This window comes from Chiloscyllium plagiosum, chromosome 26, assembly GCF_004010195.1.
Source record: "Chiloscyllium plagiosum isolate BGI_BamShark_2017 chromosome 26, ASM401019v2, whole genome shotgun sequence".
Taxonomy (NCBI): domain Eukaryota; kingdom Metazoa; phylum Chordata; class Chondrichthyes; order Orectolobiformes; family Hemiscylliidae; genus Chiloscyllium; species Chiloscyllium plagiosum.
In genome coordinates, this window is record NC_057735.1 from 39,384,414 (window position 1) to 39,394,822 (window position 10,409).

Genomic DNA, 10,409 nt, shown 5'->3' on the forward strand with positions numbered 1-10,409 from the left:
TCCATCATACTCCTCACTTGTGCCTTGTAGATGCTGGTCAGGTACTGGGGAAATAGCAGGTTGGTTAGTTGCTGCAGAATTCCTACTCTCTGGCTTGCTCTTGTAGCCACAGTATCTATACAACTGGTCCATTTCAGTTTCCGGTCAATGGTAAATCTTAGGATGTCGATAGTGGGAGATTCAGCAAAGTTAATGTTATTGAATGTGAAAGGAAAATGATTAATTCTTTATTGTTTGAAATGGTCACCGCCTGCCATTTATACAGTGAAAAGGTTATTTGCTACTTATCTGGCCAAACTTGGAAGTTATCCATATCTTGTTCCATAAGTATTCCATATGGAACTTCTGATCTTGTGATGGAAGGAATGTCATTGATGAAGCAGCTGAAGGTAATTGGGCCTAGGACACCACCCTGAGGAGCTCCTCCCAGTGATGTTCTGGGACTGAGATGAATAACCTCCAACAACAACAACAATCATCTTTTTTGTGTTAGCTATGTCTCCAACCAGTGCAGAGATTTCCCCATGAGTCTCATTGCCACTATTGGTCAAGTGCTGCCTTGATGTCTAGGGTAGAAACCCTCACCTCAGCTTTGGAGTTCAGCTCTTTTGTCCATGTTCGGACTAAGGTTGTAATGAGACCAGAGTTGAGTGGCTGTGATGAAACTGAAACTGAGCTTCAGTGAGCAAGTTCTGCCTGATAGCACAATCAATGACATTTTCCATCACTTTACTGATGATTGTGAATAGCCTGATGGGGACAGTAAATGGCCAGTTTGGATTTGTCCCACTTTTTGTGTACTGGATATACCTGGGCAACACACCTGGAACACCACTTCTCACTTTTCCCCCCCACACTGAATGGTGGCACGGTGGCTCAGTGGTTAGCACTGCTGCCTCACAGCACCAGGGTCCCAGGTTTGATTCCAGCCTTGGGCGACTGTCTGTGTGGAGTTTGCACATTCTTCCCGTATCTGCGTGGGTTTTCTCCGGGTGCTCCGGTTTCCTCCTACACTCCAAAGATGTGCAGATCAGGTGAATTGGCCATGCTAAATTGCCCATAGTGTTAGGTGTCAGAGGGAAATGGGTCTGGGTGGGTTACTCTTCGGATGGTCAGTGTTGACTTGTTGGGCCGAAGGGCCAATTTCCACACTGTAGGGAATCTAATCTAATCAACCATCCTTTACTACAATATTTTCTCTCTGTCTTGAAACCAGATGAAAAATAACTCTGCCACTTTTCACTGATACCACTTTCTCAAATCTTATTCATCAATCTATAATGAGACACTTTACTGAAAGCCTGTTTTTAAAATATCCAGATAAATTACATTCACCATTATCCACATTCCTTGTTATCACCTGAAAAAGAACTTCAGTAGCTTTGGTGGTCAAGCAAGAAATTCTCGTTTTAAATCCATGCTCACTATTATTATTTATTTCTTATTTCTGAGTGTACTTCTATTCTTTCCTTAAGCAAGGATTCCAGTGTTTTTCCTACCACTATGTTAAATTGATTGGTTTATATGTCCCTAGGTATGTTCTATCCCTCTTCATTTACCAATGCTCTTGCTCCTACCCTTTTTTTACTGAATTGATAAACAAGAGCAGCAATGCGTCTGCTATCTCTTTCTTAGATTATTTTCAATACATAGATTCAATCTATCCAGACTAGAGGCATTGTCCTCTTTGAGTTTGATTTGTTGGTTAAAACACATCCTTTTCAATTTTAAATGCATTTATGTAATTAGTCATTTTATTATCCAATGCCTTGTTTCCATGTCTGATTAATACAAGAGGGAAATAACTATTTAATATTTCTGCCATCTTTCTCTCTCATTACCTCTCACGTACATTAATGGACATCTTTCCGATTTAGCATTTTATTTTCCTTCTTGCTTTGTGTGTAGAATACTTGACTAGTTTGTTTAATGTTCTATGATTAATTAGTTTTGTAGTCTCTCGTTGCCTTCCTAATGTTGTTACTTCTCTCACAATCTCTGCATTCTCTCTTTAAATGCTGCTTTGTTGTCTATGTACGTGCAATGTCATTGACTCTTAATTGTCCTCTAAAATGGCATAGCAAATCTCTCAATAGTGTCTAAATGCTAGTCTGATAAAACTAATGAAACTGGACAGACCAGCCAACATTGATCTAGCCACAGGGAATAACAACAGCACACACAATCTTATCGATCATGCAAAACCACCCTGAATTCCTTCACTGTTCAAAAATTATCTATTTTAGCTTTAAAAGCATTTACTCTGGAAGCCTCAACTACTTCACTGGGCAGGGAATTCCATAGATTCACAACCCTCTGGGTGAAGGAGTTCCTCCTCAATTCAGCCTTAAATCTGCTCCCCCTAATTTTGAGGCTATGCCCCCTTGTCCGAGGTTCACCTACCAGTGGAAACATCCTCCCTACTTCTGTCTTATCTATTCCCATCATAATAGAACTTAGAACAAAGAACAATACAGTGCAGAACGGACCTTTGGCCCTCGATGTTGCGCCGACCTGTGAACTAATCTAAGCCCATCTCCTTACACTATCCCATCATCATCCATGTGCTTATCCAAGGATTGTTTAAATCTCTGTAATGTGGTTAACTACATTGGCGGGCAGGGCATTCCACGCCCTCACCACTCTCTGAGTAAAGAACCTGCCTCTGACATCTGTCTTAAATCTATCACTTCTCAATTTGTAGTTATGCCCCCTCATACAAACTAATGTCACTATCCTAGGAAAAAGACTTCCACTGTCTACCCTATCTAATCCTCTGATCATCTTGTATGTCTCTATCAAATCCCCTCTTAACCTTCTTCTTTCCAATGAGAACAGACCCAAGTCTCTCAGCCTTTCCTCATAAGACCTTCCTCCAGACCAGGCAACACTTCGATAAATCTCATCTGCACCTTTTCCAATGCTTCCACATCCTTCCTGTAATGGGGTGACCAGAACTGTACATAATATTCCAAGTGTGGCTGCACTAGTGATTTGTATAGTTGCAGCATGACATTACGGCTCTGGAACGCAATCCCTCTACCAATAAAACCTAACACGCAGTATGCCTTCTTAACAGCACTATCCACTTGGGTGGCCACTTTCAGGGATCTATGCACATGGACTCCAAGATCCCTCTGCACATCCACACTACCAAGAATCTTTCCATTGACCCAGTATCCTGCCTTCCTGTTATTCTTCCCAAAGTGAATCACCTCACATTTAGCTGCATTGAACTCCATTTGCCACCTCTCAGCTCAATTCTGCAGTTTATCCAAGTCCCCTGTAACCTGCAACATTCTTCCACACTGTCCATCACTCCACTGACTTTAGTGTGATCTGCAAATTTATTAAACTATCCACCTATGCCTGCGTCTAAGTCATTTATAAAAATGACAAACAGCAATGGTCCCAAAACAGATCCATTAGTAACTGGACTCCAGGCTGAATATTTTCCATCAACCACCACTTGCTGCCTTCTTACAGAAAGCCAGTTTCTAATCCAAACTACTAAGAGACCCTCAATTCCATGCCTCTGCACTTTCTCCAACAGCATACCATGTGGAACCTTATCAAAGGCTTTACTGAAGTCATGTTCACCATGTCATCTGCCCTACCCTCATCTACATGCTTGGTCACCTTCTCAAAAAACTCAATGAGGTTTGTGAGACACGACCTGCCCTTGACGAAACCATGCTGACTATCTGCAATCAAATTGCTGCCTGCTAGATGATTATAAATCCTATCTCTTATAATCCTTTCAAAAACTTTTCCAACAACAGATGTATGGCTTACTGGTCTATAATTACCTGGGTCATCTTACTACCCTTCTTGAACAAGTGCACATTTGCAATCCTATAGCCCTGTGGTACTAAACCTGTAGACAATGACAATTCAAAGATCAAGACCCAAAGGCTCCAACACCTCCTCCCTAGCTTCCCAGAGAATCCTCGGATAAATCCCATCTGGCCCAGGGTACATGTCTACTTTCACTCCTTCTAGAACTGATAATACCTCTTCCTTACTAACCTCGATCCTTTCTAGTCTAATATCTCATATCTCATTCTTCTCCTCAATAATATTCTCCTTTTCCTGAGTGAAAACCAATGAGAAATATCCATTTAGTACCTCTCTGATCTCCACGGGGTCCACACACAACTTCCCACTTCTGTCTTTGACTGGCCCTATTCCTACCCTGGTCATCTTTTTATTCCTCACACACCTATAGAAAGCTTTAGGGTTCTCCTTTATTCTATTTGCTAAAGACTGCTCATGTCCTCTCTTTGCTCTTTTTGACTCCCTCTTTAAATACTTCCTAGCTAATCTGTAACGCTGCATCGCTTCATCTGAACTATCTTATCTCATCGTCACATATGCCTCCTTCTTCCACTTAAGAGATGCAACTTCTGTAGTAAACCACGTTTCCCTATCCCTTTCCATTGGTAAACTAAATGTAACCGAATTATGGTCACTCTCTCCAAAGTGCTCACCTACCACTAAATCAAACCTGGCTCATTGGCAAGCACCAGATCCAGTGTGGCCTCCCCTCTTGTTGGACCTTCGACGTACTGTGTCAGGAAACCCTCCTGCACACATTGGACAAAAACTGATCCATCCGACGTACTCAAGTTATAGGATTTCCAGATTAGAGTCGTGCTGGAAAAGCACAGCAGGTCAGGCAGCATCCAAGGAGCAGGAAAATCGACGTTTCGGGCAAAAGCCCTTCATCAGGAATAGTATTTCCAGTCAATGTTGGGGAAGTTAAAGTCCCCCATAATGACCACCCTGTTCCTTTCACTCCTACCCAGAATCATTTTGCCGATCCTCTCCTCTACATCTTTGGAACTCTGCGGAGGCCTATAAAAAAACTCCCAGCAGTGTGACCTCTCCTCTCCTGTTTCTAACCTCAGCCCATACTACCTCAGTAGACGAGTCCTCATCAAAAGTTCTTTTAACCATTGTTATAGTGTCCTTGACTAAAAAGGCCACACCTCTTATATGTTTCTATAAGACCCCCCTCAATCTTCTAAATTCCAATGAATGTAATCCCAGTCTACTCAGTCTTTCCTCTTATGCTAACCCACTCAGCTCCAGAATCAGAGCTGAAAATGTGTTGCTGGAAAAGCGCAGCAGGTCAGGCAGCATCCAGGGAACAGGAGAATCGACATTTCGGGCATAAGCCCTTTTTCAGGAATCCTGAAGAAGGGCTTATGCCCGAAACGTCAATTCTCCTGTTCCCTGGATGTGGCCTGACCTGCTGCGCTTTTCCAGCAACACATTTTCAGCTCTGATCTCCAGCATCTGCAGTCCTCACTTTCTCCTCCAGCTCCAGAATCAACCTCATGAACATTCTCCAGTGCCAGTTCGTCCTTTCTCAAGTAAGAAGACCAAAACTGCACACAGTACTCCAGGTGTGGCCTCACCAGCACCCTGTACAACTGCAACGTAACGTCCCTGCTTTTAAACTCAATCCCTTTAGCAATGAAGGACAAAATTTCATTTGCCTTCTTAATGACCTGTTGCATTTGCAGCCAACCTTCTGTGATTCATGCACAAGGTCACCCAGATCCCTCTACACACCAGCATACTGCATTTTTTTTTACCATTCATGTAGTAATCTTTTTTACTGCTATTCCTACCAAAATGGATGACTTTACATTTATTAACATTATACTCCATCTCCAATTGCCCACTCACTTAAACCATCTATTTCCCTTTGCAAAGTTCAGTCCTCTGTACACTTTGCTCTACCACTCATCTTAGTGACATTTGTATACTTTGACACACTATACGTGGTCTCCAACTCCAAATCATCTATGTAAATTGTGAATAATTGTGATCCCAACACTGATCCCTGAGGCATGCCAACCAGAAAAGCACTCATTTATCCCTACTCTTTACTTCCTGTTAATCAACCAATCCTCTATCCATGCTATTACGTTGCCAGAAATACCTTGTATCTTTATCTTATGCAGCAGCCTTTTGTGCAGCACCTTGTCAAAGGTCTTTTGGAAATCTAGATATACCACATCTCCTGGGTCCCCCTGTTGTCCACTTTGCTCATAATGTCTTCATAGAATTCTAGTAGACTAGTAAAGCATGGCTTGCCCTTCATGAATGCATGCTGTATCTGCCCAACAGGACCATTTCTATCTATATGCCTTACTCTATCATTTCTTAGACTAACCTATTTTACCAAATAAAAACAAAATAGTTCAAATGCTGGAAAACTAAAACACTGAATGTTGGAGAAACTCAGCAACAAGTGCAGCATTTGTAGCAAGTCACAGAATCAATGTTTCAACTTCGGGTTGACTTATTCAGAACTGAAATGGATTGGAAAATCTTCATTTTTAATATTTTTGCTCTGGATGGAGGAGGGAGCAAAGGGAACAGATAGTGTGGAGGCTCAGTACAAAAGACAATGGGATAGTTATGGTTGTGAAAGAGAAAAAGAGATGTAAATGGATATAAATTAAGGCACAAAAGTAAGAGAATGGGACTTCTCAAGTGAAAGTAAAGCAAACAAAACTCGAATGAGTAAAAGCTGTTATGACGGTGGGGTGGGGCACCTGGGCCATCCTCTGACACTGTAAAACTAAATATTGAGCTGGAGAGGCTATGAAGTGCCTGATCAGAAAATGAAGTGCTGTTCCTTGAATCTGCGCTGAGATTCATTGGAACATTGCAGCATTCCATGACAGTAAGGTGGTTTATTGAAATGGCAAGCGAGTGGAGGTCAAGATCATTCCTCAGGACAGAGTGGATGTGTTCCATAAAGTGGCCACCCTCTCTGCGTTTGTTCTTATCAACGTAAAGAAGACCACACTGTGAGTAGCAATTACAGGTGATTAGACTGAAAGAAGTACAAGCAAAATACTGCTTTCCAGGAATGTGTTTAGGGCCTTGGACCACATGTAAGGAGGAAGTGAACAGGAAAGTATAATACTTCTGTGCTTGCATGGGAAGGTGCTATGGGGGAGGGAGGAAGCATTAGCAGTGATGAAGGAGTGGACCAACGTATCACGAAAAGAACAGTCCCTGTGGTAATCTAACAGTGGAGGGGATAGGAAGACACCTTTACTGGTGGCATTCTGGTGGAGGTGGTAGAAATGACAAAGAATTATGCATTGAATGAAAGACTGCTGGGGTAGAGAGTAAAGGCAAGGAGAACCCTATTGTTGTTCTGAGAAAGAAGGGAAGGGGTGAGGGCACAAGTATCAGAGATATGTTGAACACAGCTAAAGACTCTTTCAACAACAGGCTGGGGGTCATGGAGCAGCAGAGTCTCAGTTGAGGCAAAGGGAAGTCCTGTCAGAGGCAGCCCAGTGAAAGGTGATATCATCAGAACAGATGCAATGGAGGCAGAGAAACTGGGAGAATGGAATGGAGTAGAATCCTTGCAAGGTGTTGAGGTAGTTTAGTCAAGGTAACCCCGTGGGAATCAGTAGGTTGGTAGTGACACTGGGGGACAACCAATCCTTAGAAATAGAAACAGTGAGGTCAAGGAAGGGAAGGGTCAGAGATAGATCAGGTGAAGCTGAGAGAAGTCATAAAGCTGTACAGCATGGAAACAGACCTTTCAGTCCAACTCATCCATGTCGAACAGATATTGCCAGCATTTTGCCCAAAACCCTCTAAACCCTTCCTATTCATATACCCATTCAGATGCTTTTTAAATGCTGTAATTGTACCAGCCTCCATCACTTCCTCTGGCAGCTCATTCCATACCGTACCACCCTCTGCGTGAAAAAGTTGCCCCTTTGTTCCCTTTTAAATCTTTCACCTCTCACCTTAAACCTATGTCCTCTAGTTTTGGACTCCCTCACCCCAGGGAAAAGACCTTAGCTGTTCACTCAATCCATCATGAAGAGAAACTGGTTAGATCCTGAAAACTAAAAATTGTGGAATAGTTAGAAAGGAAAATACAAAACCTTAACATTCACCAACCAATCACCTAACTGTATGCCTAATGCCTTTGTATTACACCTCTCCAACCTTGCTGTCTCACACTGCCTCTCTTCGGCCACCCCTCACTCCGTGAAAGACCAGAGCACCTCCCCTAAGGCCATAACAAATAGGAACAGACGCAGTCCATTTAATCCCTCAAGCCTTCTGCGCCTTTCAATATGATCACAGCTGAATCACTATTCCTCATGTCCAGTTTCCTGAGTTTCCCTACAACCTTGATTCCCTACTGATCACGAATCTTTTTCAGCCTTAAATATATAGGACTTTGCTCCCACAGCCTCTGTGGCAAGGATCCAAAGGTCCCTTCATACCTGGGATCAACCTAGTGAACCTTCACATTTTCCCACATTCTATTTCTTCTGCTTAGTTTAATGCCAACACACTTCATCAGTCTACATATATTTAGCAAGTGTGGGAAACATCAGATAGACTTGTTTTTGAAATATTTTTCCCCATTGTTAAAATTGACTCATGACTCTGAACTTTATTTTCTGAATTAGTTTTAAGTCAGTGAAAATTCTAAACTCTAGTCAAGATTGCATTTAGCACTGAATTTAACTTGAACCATCTGCTTACTACTGACAGCTACACAGTTAAGTAATCAAGCAATTGGATATGCAGGGCCCTACTATGGTCTTTGCAATTTTTGTTAGTATACACTAAATACAGGAGGTCTGCTTACTTCTCGTGTTAAGTCCTGCTTGATTGATTAGGAGTACAATAGAGACCTTAACTCAAAGAATTCGGTGAATAAGAGCACTTGGTGCAGTGAGGGGTGAGGTGGGAACAATTCTTTAAATAGATAAAAACTGCTGAAAGCTGCAGCACAAAGGCACTTGTGGGAACTTGTGCCTGAAACACAAAGCGAGCACATAAGTGCAGCAGGTAATTAGGAAGGCTCATGGAATGTTGGAGTCGAAAAGCGTGATGCTGCAAAAACACAGCCAGTCAGGCAGCAAAAACACAGCTGGTCAGGCAGCAACCGAGGAGCAGGAGAATCAATGTTTCGGGCAAAAGCGCTTCATTAGGAATGGAGGGAGGGGTTGCTGAGATAAATAAGACGGTGGGGATGGGTATGGGGAAAAGGTAGCTGGGAAGGTAAATACATGAACGTGGGAGTGATGATGGTAGGTCAGAGAGGAGGGCGGAGCGGATAGGTGGGAAGGAAGATGGACAGGTTGGACAGTTCAAGAGGGTGGTGCCGAGTTGGATCTGGGAAGAGGTGGGGGAAGAGGAAATTTGGAAACTAGTGAAGTCAGTGTTGATGCCATGTGGTTGAAGCGTCCCAAGGTGGAAGATGAAGCATTCTTCCTCCAGTCGCCAGGTGGCTTGGATTTGGCAGTGGAGGCGGCTCAGAACTTGCCTGTCCTTGGTGGAGCGTGAAGGTGAGTTGATGTGGTTGGCCACAGGACAGTGGGGTTGTTTGGTGTGTGTCACAGATATGTTCTCTGAAACTTTCCACAAGTTGGCATCTCGTCTCCCTAATGTAGAGGATTCCCAAGGTATAATGCTGGCTCTTATTTCAAGAGGGTTGGAGTATAAGAGTAGGGAAGTCTTACTGCAACTGTAGAAGATGTAATGAGGCCATATCTTGGGTACTCTGAGCAGTTTGGTCCCCTTAATTTAGGAGATATTACTTCTTTGGAGGTAATTCAAAGAAGGTTCACTAGGAAGATTCCAGATACAGAGAGATTGTCTTATGAGGAAAGGCTAAGTAAGTTGGACTTTACTCCCTGAAGTTTAGAAGAACAAGAGGTGATTTCATTGAAACCTATAGGATTCTTAAGGAGCTTGACAGGGTAAATACTGTGAGGATGTTTCCCCCTCATGGGAGAGTCCAGGACCAGAGGGCACAGACTCAGGATAAAGGGGTACCAATTTAAGCTGGAGATGATGAGGAATTTCTTCTCCCAGAGGATAGTGAATCTATGGAATTCTTTATCACAGAGGGTTGTAAAGGCTGGGTCGTTAAGTATACTCAAGACTGGGATGGACAGATTTTTAATCAGTAAGAGAGTGGGAAATTAAGTTTAGAAATATCAGGTCAGCCATCTTCCTGTTAAGTGACAGAGCAGACTCAAAATGACCGAATGATCTATTTCTGTTCCAATACCTTATGCCTGTGATTATACAGCAATGATAGAACATTTCCATCCTCCACTGAGCCTGTGTTGCTCACCATTAAGGATTTAGAACAGAAATGGAAAATTCACTAGGCATCTATGGACAGGACAGACAAGTCATTACTTTAAGTGAAGCCAGGCATTTTAACAAAATCAGGAAAAGAGTTTTTTTTAAAATGTAAACTTAATCCCAAGGTCATCGTGAATGGAATGATCTGTAGAATTTCTGTCAAGAAAATGAGGAAGATGGAAAATTCAGGGCAAGAATGAAATCAAAACAAGTTTGAGATTGTTACCATGTAATTCAACCCAAGC